Here is a 14,367-nt window from a genome sequence, read left to right as displayed (position 1 = left end):
AAACATAGGAGACTGAGATATTTCTGTCTGGACCCCAGTGTTGGACCAACAAACACACTAACATTGTTCTCCTTTGAGCAACACTAAAAAATTAGGACACTGTAGTTATCCATGGTTTTCATATTAACCATCTGGGGGGCTTTCCAGTCTACTTGCTGTGAAGGGTTAAGTGTCAGTGTTGTGTTCACAATGGTGGATGGGTCACAGTGGGGGATTGAACCTGGCTCTCTCACACCAAAGGCATGTGTCTTATCCATTGCACCATCGCCGCCACCACCCCCCTTTAGTATACTTTGGGCTCTGTAGGAACCTCACCTCACTGATATCACTGACGCTCAGGCGATGGTTACCAATGATCTTCTGAGCAGTTTTAAAGGAGACCTATTATACTGCTTTTCCAGGTCTATATTGTTGATCTGTGACTCCTGTATAGCAGCTTTGCATGATTCAAAGTTCAAAAATAAAATTTTCTCTCTTATACTGGCTCTTCATGTAGGGCTTCATTTCAGCCTCTGTCTGGAACAAGCTGTAGATGCTCCTGTCTCTTTAAGCCCCCCCACTCTCAAAGTCCACTGTCTTCTGATTGGCCAAGACCTGAAGCATGTTACCAGGCTTTTGTTCCTGCTGAGCAGTACAGACAGACTGAGCTGGCGTTGCTGTGCGGAGCAAATGCCCATATATGGAATACCGGCTCTCGTTGGTGGAAAAAGCAGTTCAAAACAGAGCGTTCAGAACAGGAGGAAATCTGAGGTTTTGGCTCACAGGGATTTTAAAAAATAATTTTACCCATAAATCAAAATAAACATTTTATCCTCATCACAGAAAGGTGAAATTTGATTTTATTTATGTTTGAGATTCAGTGTTTAATGCTGCCTAGTCAATTGTGTGTGAATTTTCTTGAATGACAAAGAACAAAAGAGACTGCACCTGCTTTTGGATATTGTAAGCTGCATAGCAGAAGAATACTTTGCCACATACTTTCCACAGATGGAACTTTTTTGTCTCAAATGTTGTAGAAGGCAGTCTACACTGAGCAATATGGCTGTAAGATTTCCCAGGGTTTGGAAAACGATCAGCACAGCATCATTCCAGAAAACCCTGAGAGGTAATAAAAAAGCCCTCACACACAAATTAGTTTTTCAGCATCTCCATAACAACATGAAAAGTTATTAATGTACTGATGCCCCTATCCTCCCCCACCATTTCCAAAATTCATACACAAAATTACACCACTGCCAGAAAATAAGCAAGTAAAACAGTTCAATTGAGCCATGTGATTAGTGCTGGGTCTTTAAAGAGACAATGAGCTACACTGTAATGGAGAAACAAAAACATTTGAACCTCAGGGGCTGGGTGCTATCGCTCAAAACAGGAAATATATAGTTGTAGAAAAACAGGAAGAAGAAAAATTGCTGCCTTGAAGATTGACAAGAACCCTTTCTGACAGGCTCTTTTGTCTTTCTGATGGGATTTCTGCACTGCAGCTCTCTATGAAACACATACACAAACAGTTTTGTTATTGATTTTTCCTCTGTTTTCTCAGCTTTGAAAAGAACTGCATTTCCGGTAGAGGCAATAATAAACGTACGGTTGGGCTGGTGGAGTCATCTACTCAACCATCTGGCGGAGATGGTTGAGTAGATGACTGAACTGATTCTGTTAATTCAAGGCTAAACAACACAGACACAGACAATCCGTTACCATGTTAGTGTTTGAGATGGTGGGAACCATGACTACTTTTTTTATTTTATATCTCTCCGCAAAGAATCACCAGTCTGACAGCGAAAGGCTCACACATGCTATGGTGAAATGGTTTTTCCATTCTTTCAAAACACATTCACTGTCCAAATTAGCACTTCAACCTTTACCTTTTATATGTATGGTAGTTATATGCTGTTGGGACCTCACCTTCTGGAAAAGAAGAGGCCTGCATGTAAGCCAGAGGCCTGAACAAAGCTGCCTACATGTAAAACAAAAAGCCTCTAACAAAGAGATGGCACCAAAATCCCTCTGGAGATAAAGTTGAATCCAAACACTGGATTCCTAATGTAGCGCAAGCTGCTACAGGAGGTAACCCATTTTCAGCGCTGAACTGTATTTCCCCAGGTGAAGGTACTAACCACCCTATCCTGTTTATTGCTGTGTGCTTTTGTGCCTAGCACGTTTCATTTTTGTATCAGTACCACGCTGAAGGGATTTTACTTTGTTGTTCCTGACACTGTGTGTGAAGCCAGCAATGGGGCTTTATCATGATCAAAGTCTAGTAACATGATTGCTGAACACAAGTTCGCTGCCAGTTCCTGTGTGACAAAGTAATAATATTGTGTTTTACCATGTTAATTAGGATTTTGTGTAATCTTTGCTTGTGTTAGTTCCTGCCACTGCGTGCAGATCTGGTAACCACTTTATCAAGACCAAAGTCCAGTACCACAGCCACTGAATGCAAGTTCGCTGCTGGGTACTATGTGATAAAGGGGTGGTTGCATTGTATCTAGCTGCGGCAACCAGGATCTTATGTATACACACGCGCACACACACCTAAATGCATCAACACAAATACACATCTGGAACCCAGAGCTTGTAGCCCATATTCCAGCTGTGCTCCACGCCATCTTGGTGAGGACAGGTAAAGTATGTCTTCCATTTTGTTTCCTAATCCCTTGCTGCCCAACAATGCACACAGTTAGCATGGACACTTAGGGGTTAATAGCCACATTTTTGGTGCACTTACTTTCAATTTGACCTTCAAATAAAAGGGTTTAGATTAGGGATGCACCGAAATGAAAATTCTTGGCCAAAGCCGAAACCGAATTTGCCGAATACCGATCAAGTACATTCACATTTTTTCCATTTATTTTGCCTTTTTTTTGCAGAAATTAAATAGTCAAAATGTGCTTTTTACTCAGTGTTTCCCACAAGATTTGGAGAGCTATAGTGGGTGGGTCCGAGAGAGTCCAGTAAAGTAAATTACATGTGTCCATTTAATTTTAATGGACACATGAAATATGTTTTATACTTTCTGTGAATAACCAGTGCATCCTCACGCTAAATCCATCAAGTCTGACCCAGTTTGATAAATAATGTTGTATGTGTCGTATCGCGCAACATGAAGACTTCACAGCCTCTCTTGAGGTAGGACTGTCATGCTGCAGCACTTGTCTTTGTAAAGAGAGAAACTGACAGGATGAAGTCGCCAACCTGCCTTTCAGCTCACAGTGGTCCGTGTCAGTTACCACAAAGGCTTGAATACGTGTGCACTCGAAATGTCGGTGTGGTTAGCTTAATTTTTCAGAAACAAGTGACACTCAAAGCGGGTCAGACCGTTTGTTGTCTTTTCTAAGAAGTCAGCCACAGATGGAGTGGATGTGCTAGGAGACAATTCAGCAGAACTGCGTCTGCAGTATCTGTGATTTCTAGGTCTTTCTTGGACACTTCCACACTGCCGACATGTCAACGTAATTGTTCGGTAAAATTAAAAAAACTTTTTTTATGCACTTTTTTTTATTTTGGTGGCCAAACATTCGGTGCATCCCTAATTTAGATTATAAATCGATACACTTTTATCTAAATAAAAATTAGATAAACGGTTGACTGGTTCATCTGACAGCTCGTTTTGTTGTCGCTTTGAGATGTTACTTGTAGGGAGTTTGATGTTTTCATAACAAATAGAAATGTAAAAAAAGAGACCGAAAAATTAATTTTCTTTTAAGGTCAAGACATGGTCATGGTAGTGTTGTAGATAGCCCCTCCAGAATTTGTTTTCCCATTTATTCATTTAAAAGGGACAGCATACAGTAAAACATAAATGTTTCCATTTGATGCACTGTACCAGATTATAGTTTCAAACTAATTAGCATCAGCAGTCTCTTGGCAGGTCACAGTTAAAAACAACACAATAATAAATGAGCTAAGGCTGACCAGTTCATTGAAATACTACCAAGATCACAACATGACCACATAGAACCCCAATCATATCGCATCCACCAAAACAATCGCAACATGACTTTGAGCCACGTCGCTCAGCCCTAGCACAGATTCAACGACACAAAAAGTTACACAAGCACACAAAGTTACAAAAAAAAGGACACACACACAAGTCAATGACCGAGTGCTGAGGCAGAAAACAGAGTAGGCCTAATGGACCTAAATGCAGTACACTGGTTGTTTAATCCAAACCAAACAGAAAATCCCAGGCTTACTGGCAATTGCAGGCAGTGGTCCGAACTGAAGGAACTTCAGGATAAATTATAATCCAAAAAACTTATTAAAACTTAAAATAAATGGACACAATAAAAGGACACATGAAACTGATCACTACAAGATAACACAGGAAGCAAAGCACACGGAAACACATATGGACGGATTCACCAAAGTAAAACAGAAAATACCAAATGAATGAATTACAGACTCTGAAACTAGCTCACTGGAATGGAACGCAGTTGTTTCTAATGTTTTACACTCGTGCATTTCCTGCTATGGCAAGCCAAAATGTCTGCTGTGAAAAGGTCTATTACACCTTTATTATTCTTTTTGGTGCATGGAGTCGGTGACCTCATTTAATCCTGCCTTCAACTTGAGCAGAGGTCTAATCAACCCGAATACGTGAAAACACCTATGTAGGTGTGCAAGGTCTTAAAGAGCATTTGAAACTGCCTGCTCTAATCTGTTGTATACGAAACCTTAATGCTGCCCAGGAAGAGATATGATTTCTGTTCATATGGAACAAAAAATTAGTATTGCTACCATGCGCATGTTTATCTTCCAGTATTTTCTCTATCCACAGTAAATGGCAGCACGAGGCAGCACACACTTGTTTATTACCACAACATATTCAAAAGAATCATCACCATCTGTCTGTATTAAATCGAGGTACTACATAGAATTTTACGATGGATAAGTTCCACTGATTTAGCATTGCACTCTCATGACATCTCATGACTCATGACTCAGAACGGAGAGTTCGGATCGTTGCAACAGAACCAGACACACATTCTTCTTCCTGGTGCCTATATTTTGTTAAGGAAGTACAGTGGCCCATCCACTGATCACAGGGTTGGTGGTTTGCGCCCCAGCTTATCCAGTCCACATGTCTCCTTAGGCACACCATTCAATCCGAAATTGCACCAGATGGTCAGGCCAGCAAATGGTTAAAAGCTGCATTTATGTATAGGTAGCTCGCTGCAATACATACATCTCAGATAGTTAGGTAGTCTTCAGCCCTGAATGACGCAGATACAAGTGACATCACTCAAGGCAATTTATCAGACTTGGTTCATATGTAGTAGTACATCTGTAAACACACTTTGTGTTTGATATGAAAAATTGGTGCAGTCTCCTTTAAGGTTAGGCAGAATTCCATCATCTACAAGAAATACCACACAGAACACCCACATGACTTCCTGTCTGTTTGCATCCACTTATGTCCACTAAGCACTGACTTTCTAAAATTGGCCTCACGTTCAGTCACATACATCTTTAGAAAACAGTTATAAATAGGATAAAAAATTTCTGTTTTCAGAAAACAATTGGTGTAATTCTGATGAAAAACACTTTGTGTCATTAGGATTTATGCAAGTATAACAAGAGATGCTAAAGTGACTGAATTCCCTGTAATTAAGTAAGTATACATGTTTATGTAACATTTCTTGACAAAGAATGAGGTACGTTGGTGGGAAGGGCATGCATGTTTGACTTGACTTCTCCGTTAGTGCAACTGTGACACATGCAACATTGGTTGATACAACCAATTATCCCTACAGCAGCGCTCCTACAACCACCTGCACAACACCACTTCAAGATGAATGAGCACACACACACCCATAGACACAGCGTGGTCTCCTAAATTGCTAAACATGAGATGCAAGTCACAGTCCTAGAGCATGAAGAGGGGAGAACGGGAAAATAAAGAAAGGAAGCACAAGCAGATAGATGAGATAGAGATGGAATAAATGAGAAGGGGAGGACAAAAAGGAGGGAGGAGGAAAAGGGAGCCAGGCTGACAGGACTAGATGAAGGATAGACAGTGAAAGAGAGACAGAGGGAAGAGAAGGCGTTAAGGGTGAGAAGACAGAGGGATTTGCCAACACTGCAAGCAGTAAGGGAAGGGAGGGAGGTGGGGTTGCTGTGGCAACAGGCTGGACCTATGAGACGGAGGGGTTGGGGTGTAGGGGTCTGGAGTAGATAAAATATGAATCTGCCTTTCAGTTCTCAGAGCCTGCTCAGATGGTGAGACAATAAAGAGACATGAAGACACAGAACACAGGAATACACAGCAGCAGTTTACACACTGACAGCCGAAACACAGCAAAAAGCCAGGACAAACACAGACACACACACACACTCTATGGGGGGTAGAATATATCAATATTTATGCACACTAGTAGCTCAAATGCCTACCTGCCTGCTTAACTTGCACTCCACCTCACCTAGTTAACCTAGTCAGGTGTTGAAGCAGGTGTGGTACTGACTGAAGCTACAATCACTCCCTCTATCTCCTTGTTCTCCTCCTGTGTTGTCGTGAAGTCTCAGAGTGTCAGAGACGGACAGTGGTGGAAGAAGAACTCAATTTTCAGACATACATGAAAATGTTACTCAAGTAAACATTCTTAAGTAATCAAAAGTAAAAATACTTAATACATCAAAATCTATTGATCTTACAAAAAGCAATCTATATTTTTAAATTCACTCAAGACAGGTTTGAATACAGCATTATAAGTTACAGTGAATCACAATAAGGAAAACGGAGTCGCAAGAGTACCAGTGGATATTTCCTATATGTGGGAGGGTAAGTCTGCGTTATTGCTCTGCTGGTGTGGTAGTATCCCCTTCAGACCGTCTGACAGACACAGAACCCTGTTTGGGACTTTGGATATCTAAGAATGAGACAAGGAGGCGGAAACCAAATTTGTGTTTAGTCAGAAATCTCACCACAAAATTTGTGATTGTTTTGATTTGAGGCACAAATCCACACGTTAACTTCAGCACCTCTGATAAAGTGCGGCTCACAGTCCCAAACAGAGCAAGGCTGGCTTCAGTGTTTAGATATTTATATTACAAAACTCTACCGGTTATGTTTCTGCTCGCTCACAAACTGGCTGCGACTTACGGTGCAAAAACAGAGCCAGTCTGCTGCACAGTTCTGACACCACAGTGCTCTCACTACAATCCTCTCCTTTAATTAGTTTCTAGAAAAATCCAGTGGTGGTTTTAATGGACCTTAGTCCTCACGAAGTCTGAAAAGACTCGGGGCCAATCTGCTGGGTCATGTGGTGGAGCAGCAACTGTTCCATCAGGGTCTGAGCTGCTTGTATCTGATGCTGCCTGTACATCTCTGGCTGTGCTCATACTGTCTGAGGCTGCCTTTACTTCACGTGGGTCTGTGTGAACTGCTAAAGACGTCTGGACTGGGTCTGTGCTAGTGCCAGTGTTGGGACAGTAACGCATTATATAATAGTATTACTTTTTAAGGAGTAATAAGTAACTAGCAACTTATTACAATTTCTGAGTACAGCGTGATTTGTTCTTCTGTGTTGAATCAACGGCATAGTATATGCGTAGCCCCGTACCCTACGCCGTAGCCTGATGTGCACCTCCTCAAAAATGTAACTACACGTCGGGGCGACGAGGACCGTAAGAACTATGATTGGTCGGCTGTGTAGCCTCGCAATGCCTCCGACCGACAGGAAATGCTCCGTACTTTAAAGTAAATTTTAGAAGTGCCCAAACCAGCGGCTGTAACACGGTGGATCAATATACACTCACCTAAAGGATTATTAGGAACACCTGTTCAATTTCTCATTAATGCAATTATCTAATCAACCAATCACATGGCAGTTGCTTCAATGCATTTAGGGGTGTGGTCCTGGTCAAGACAATCTCCTGAACTCCAAACTGAATGTCAGAATGGGATAGAAAGGTGATTTAAGCAATTTTGAGCGTGGCATGGTTGTTGGTGCCAGACGGGCCGGTCTGAGTATTTCACAATCTGCTCAGTTACTGGGATTTTCACGCACAACCATTTCTAGGGTTTACAAAGAATGGTGTGAAAAGGGAAAAACATCCAGTATGCGGCAGTCCTGTGGGCGAAAATGCCTTGTTGATGCTAGAGGTCAGAGGAGAATGGGCCGACTAATACAAGCTGATAGAAGAGCAACTTTGACTGAAATAACCACTCGTTACAACCGAGGTATGCAGCAAAGCATTTGTGAAGCCACAACACGCACAACCTTGAGGCGGATGGGCTACAACAGCAGAAGACCCCACCGGGTACCACTCATCTCCACTACAAATAGGAAAAAGAGGCTACAATTTACAAGAGCTCACCAAAATTGGACAGTTGAAGACTGGAAAAATGTTGCCTGGTCTGATGAGTCTCGATTTCTGTTGAGACATTCAGATGGTAGAGTCAGAATTTGGCGTAAACAGAATGAGAACATGGATCCATCATGCCTTGTTACCACTGTGCAGGCTGCTGGTGGTGGTGTAATGGTGTGGGGGATGTTTTCTTGGCACACTTTAGGCCCCTTAGTGCCAATTGGGCATGGTTTAAATGCCACGGCCTACCTGAGCATTGTTTCTGACCATGTCCATTCCTTTATGGCCACCATGTACCCATCCTCTGATGGCTACTTCCAGCAGGATAATGCACCATGTCACAAAGCTCCAATCATTTCAAATTGGTTTCTCGAACATGACAATGAGTTCACTGTACTAAAATGGCCCCCACAGTCACCAGATCTCAACCCAATAGAGCATCTTTGGGATGTGGTGGAACGGGAGCTTCGTGCCCTGGATGTGCATCCCACAAATCTCCATCAACTGCAAGATGCTATCCATCAATATGGGCCAACATTTCTAAAGAATGCTTTCAGCACCTTGTTGAATCAGTGCCACGTAGAATTAAGGCAGTTCTAAAGGCAAAAGGGGGTCAAACACAGTATTAGTATGGTGTTCCTAATAATCCTTTAGGTGAGTGTATTTGAGCGTCACAACCCAAGTGAAATGACTCATTTCACTATCAGAATGTGACCAATTTCGGTCGATAACATTTGAAAAGTCTAACAGCCGCATGTATATAATTTTACCCCCATTCAAGTTAGTGGAGGGCTAAACCGGAAGTTAGCTTGCTTGGCCGGTGTGACACCAAAATGTGTGACCTATCAGATTCTGTGACCCAAATGGCAAGTTAAGCGCCAGAGGCTTTTTGTTGACGATGTGAAGCGGTTGCAGTTTGGTAGGTTTAGGCACCAAAGGTAATTGGTTATGGTTAGGAAAACATCGTTGTTTGGGTGTAGTCACAGAATCTGATAGGTCACAGATTTTGATGTTACACCGGCAAAAGTCAACACAGTGGTCCTGTCTGAACCGATCCCACAGATGTTTCTTGCTGGAATGCCGGAGTTTAATTTTGTGCACAGACATATAAACGCATTTCCATACGCAACTTGGCTATCTTTGCCGAGGTGGAGTTTATAAACACCGTGGCCCGTCTGCGTTTATCAAATGTAATAAAGAGATGTATTTCACGCCAACATTGTTCAGACACAGGCAACCAACACACAGACAGACAAGAGATGTGCTGCTCAGCTGTTTAGCAGGACAAACAGACAGATTCACTGCAGCTGCACACAGAGATGCTCACAAGTCTCTGAGATAGAGTCCAAGTCAAGTCTCAAGTCACTCGTGGTTATAATGAGTGTTGTATCACCTGCTGCGTTCAACACAGCTTATAAACTACTGTAAATCAACACAACATTAACTAAATAAAATTGTAACATTAAAGTTTAAAAGCCAAAGTTTATGATGAATGGCTCAGCAGCTGCCGGTACGGCCGACATGTTTCTTGTCCTCTCTCATGTGTGGCTGTGCGCGGCAGATACGTGGTATGTGTTACATAAGTAGGCTATAGGTAACGCAGGGAGGGGAAGAACAGCAAGCTCACAAGACGTTTCCTAAAAATAAACATTGTTCATGAGTCCTGCACCTCGAGTCCGAGTCAAGTCTGAAGTCACTGCTTGTGCGACTTAAGTGCGACTCGAGTCCGAGTCTCAAACTTGAGTTCCCATCTCTGGCTGCACATTAACCTAATATTACTGTTATCTGCTGACATCAGACGTTTAGAGGAGAGAACAAGTTTACCTGACTGCAGTTCACTCATAATTTTTTTCTCTTCTCGTGCCTAGAAGGATAGTACTTCTTCATTTTCTCAACAAAGTTGTAGGCTACACATTAACACTCGCTTTCACCTTTGTCATGAGAGTGAGGCAGGGCCCTCCAGTTCTGCGTGAGAGTGACTTGATTATTATCACTGCGTATGCCGATGTTGCATCAGCTGGGCAAAGCTGATTTGCGCGAAGTCGACTTTATTTTACATTTGTTTTTCAATGCTGCATGCTAATAACAACGTAACAACCTCCAGTGCAGAATGTAAAGGAGAAAAAGTTGATATTTGGCTTAGAAAGTACAGTAACTAAGTATTTGTACTTCATTACTCCCCCGTGGACTAAGCATGCTGCAGTCAGGGATAAAAAAAATCCAATTGATGTCCAAGTAGGAAGTGTCCCAAAATAGCCCATTCAATTTGTATATAGACTGTCTTTATGTAATGTTTGGATTCAGTGGGTTCAGTGAACCATGTCAAAGAGTGCAGACAGAGCGGCTTGCTCATGTATCATCATCTGCCTCAGACCAAACACCAGATTAGAATCAAGTCAGCATCACAAATGTCTCAGGTCACCTCAGAAAATAAACAGTGAGCGCTCATTAGAGCTAAATGACATGAACAATTTCAAACTAGACTTTAGCTTTTGTCATATCAATTGTGTAATAATGTTCTCTTGAATTGCAACTTAGTTTACTTCAGTGGCAGATGCATTATGGCATCAAGACAATGTTTGTTTTCTATTGGTCTGAATTATTTTGTGTCAGTGTTGCTTCGTGTTTGGATAGTGTTTCTGCAGTGTTACCAGATCCAGTATCCAGATAATCTTGTAACAGTATTTTCATGTGCCATGTAGTAGTTTATGTTGCAACATTGCCATGTGCCGAGATAATGATTCTTCCATGTTCCCATGGGTGTATACAGTAATTGTTGCTTTACTGTAACTAGATGTCAAGACATTTTTAGCTTTATTGTTGCTGAATGAATGTGGTCTCAACATTGCCATGACTATAGATAATGTCTGCGATGACTTAGGCCTAGTCACAGCATACCATACACCACAGCATCTTTGTGATTTCCCAGCCGTAGCCTCAAAGAGACCAAATGTAATGGTGTGCTCGGACATTCCCTGTCATCTTTTCAGAATGCATTCAGGGAAGTCGTTTGGAAAGTGGTAAATATCAGTAATAAATTAAACCTAGGAGTTGTGTAAATAATTCGATTCGATTATTCGATAACTTAGATTTGGTGGAAAATGCTCTGCTCTTAGAGGGGGCTCTCAAAGAAACCAAACAGCACCAAGAATTCTACTGAGAAAACAAATCTCCCCTTAATGAGCACACATGAACATTAAGTCTTAGTTAAATCAACAATACCAGAAATATATTGTAGCACATATGAAGAAGGCTGGGATGCTGGGTGTTGGCATGAGTGACTCAGCAGAGTAATAGTGTCAGGTTATCCTGGCTGTGTTGGATGTTACTATAGCCACACAGCTGTGAATGAGCCTCTTCTTGTGTAGCATATCTATATAACATGGTCTGTACAGTGTGTGATTCCATGTATATCCATTTGTGTAGATTCAGTGGCTGAGGGTGCCCTCGCTCAGTAGGTAAATGCTGCTGGCAGCTGAGAAACGCTGGCAGCTGAGGAGAGATTTGTTGAGGTATGTTGTTTAGTTCAGTACTCAGCGCACAGTGTATGAACATGTGCTGTGAGTTATTGAAATGCTGAACAAATGGCAGTACAGAAATAGACACAAGCCTCATGTCCATCATTCCTCCACACAACACAGCACAGAGTCAAGGGGTTTCTCAGCTAGCTAAATTCACTGGTGTGTCTTGTTAAAAATATGAAATACTATTAAATTTGGTGATTTGCACAATATGACTTGTTTAGGACTTGAGAATCACTTCTCAAATCATGCTTTTATCATCTAGCTTACAACTCATTTTAGTTAATTCACCTCCCTCTTATTCTGTCTATTTTATTTAGTCATTCCAACCACTGTGTTTTAAACCTGTATTATCTTGTTATTATTCCTGTCATATTTGTGTTCATTGGACTGCTGTGGTAACCTGTAATTTGTTCATTTACATGTAAAGCAATGCTCCAATATTATTTGATTTTGCCATGTGTTTTCATGTTTTTTTTTTAAGGAAAGCTTTCATTGTCTATTTTTCATATTGCATTGCAATAGCCTGCTTAAAGATGATCATATACCACAGCTAATCAGTGCAGATACTGCATACTAATAAAGGAGTGATGATAACACATGCCTCTTAGATAAAACTATGTATTGTTCTACATTAACATTAATTTGAAGTCATATTTCTGTCTGAAACCTGAAAAATTTAAGTCCTTTATTCACTCTTCTTTGGTCTCCATAAAATGAAGCTGCTAGATCTTCAACTTTCTTCACCAGGTGGTTGTTTGTCTACTGTAGAAGGTAAAATCCAATCAACTGTCTTGATGAAAACAACAGCCTGTTGTGTCCAGAAATGAGGCCAGAAAACCAGAAAATTAGTTGACTAATTCACTCTCTAGAGCTGATCTGAACTGCAGGGTGATCCTTTTTTGTGGGTTTGTGACACCTTTCACATTATACATTGCCTTTGTCAATATAAAATGATTGATTATAGGAGTTTGCAATAACATAGATAAAGTTCTTTCCCGGTCTCATGGGCTTGGCATGTGAAAAAAATTATTTTCTGTAGTTTATCTTGACATCCATACCCCGTTTTGTTTCTACCATTACAGTTGCATTAGCACATGGTCATCCCCTGACTGTGTTAAATGCACAAGTGTTTTGTCTCAGCTTATTGAGAACCCCCTGTCAGATACTTGGCCATTCCATATTTCACTATTCCATGGTCACAACCAAACACAGCTCACTTAAACAACAAATCATTAGTAACTAGGCCAATTTCTGCTTAGAAGTTTGTCGCCAAAAGCACAATAACTATGGAAGGAGAAGAGAAAGAGAGAGAGGGAGATCCTGAAGGATTGCATTCTCTGCATTCTTTGAATGTAGGTTAATTGGACTCATATAACTAGAGCTTGCTGCAGGCGTGGCAGTTTCTCTCTTTTTCTGTATTTCTCTATCTTTCATTCTCTGATTACTCGCTCACTAATTCATGGAGTGCACTGAGAAAAACAAAGAACGTAGCCTCCTGTGTTAATATAAGTGGTGTGATGCTGGGATTGTGGACCCCGGTCTTGCATCTCAGGGGATATATGTTTCGTTAACATTTCCATCATCAGAGGGAAAGGATATTATCAGAGCCGGTTCAGTGGTTCCTCAGGAAAACAAGGAAAATGTAACATATAGTGGGGGAACCTGGAGGAAGGGAGATATTTTGATTTTAAAGGTGTAATTTCATCTCTGAATACAATGTAACTTGGGCAGTAACGCATTAGTAATATTATTACTTTTCCAGTAACTAGAAGTGAAAGGGATTACTATTTCCAAAACAGTACTATTATTACAGTTACTAATCCAAGTAAAGCTGCGTTACTGAGTTACTACAACGCCGTTTTGTTGTCCTTGGCGTGAGTTAGCAGCAGTTTAAGTTGAGCCGCTGAACCTTCTAGTCCTTCTATTCTGCTGTTAGCCAAAAAGCTAAAGGAAGAATGGCGAACAATTGATGTTGAAGAAATATTGTGAGCCAGCTGTCAGGTGCGAGGAAGACGTTTTACACAACAAAGTTTAATGAGACCTGGCCAAGGAGAAAGTGTCAGCATCCAACGCGTGAACACAAGCAATGTCAACACCAAATCTGAAGGATAACATCCTTTGGTCCCTTTTATTTCTTCTATGTCTTCTCCCTAGTGCCTGTAGGTTTTCCCCTTAGGTCATCTTCAGCTGGCCTTAACCTAAAACAACAACTCTATCTGATGTTTAGTCTCCAATGCTACATCATATTGGAATCTCCTAAAGTCCAGGAATTTTACTCTAATCTGTGGAGCCAGTGAGTTCTTGGAAACATTCTTGTAGGACTCAACCCTGTATGATTACCAGAGAACACCGATATCTGCTAGGCTGACGCATGAGCTATTGTCTCTAATCAGTCCTAGACCTAATCAGTCTATTGTTGTCTCCTTGACAAGGACAAGTACATGTGAGAAATACCTAGAGCTAGAAGGTCAGAAAACACTTATGGGATCAGCTAAATCACTCTAAGCTAGACCTGTCTTACCTTTCCTTA

The 14,367-nt window shown here is 41.2% G+C and overlaps 1 protein-coding gene across 1 annotated transcript in view; it reads right to left on the bottom strand.

Annotated features, from left to right (window-relative positions):
- Positions 1–14,367, bottom strand: part of LOC119885781 (stathmin-3-like) — a 131,854-nt gene that overhangs the window by 41,117 nt on the left and 76,370 nt on the right. The gene's annotated exons all lie outside the window — the stretch shown is intronic.

This window comes from Micropterus salmoides, unplaced genomic scaffold (genome assembly GCF_014851395.1).
Source record: "Micropterus salmoides isolate LMB-PRFRI ecotype aquatic unplaced genomic scaffold, ASM1485139v1 Ms_hic_scaffold_4, whole genome shotgun sequence".
NCBI lineage: Eukaryota > Metazoa > Chordata > Actinopteri > Centrarchiformes > Centrarchidae > Micropterus > Micropterus salmoides.
This window is presented reverse-complemented; position numbering and strand designations above follow the sequence as displayed.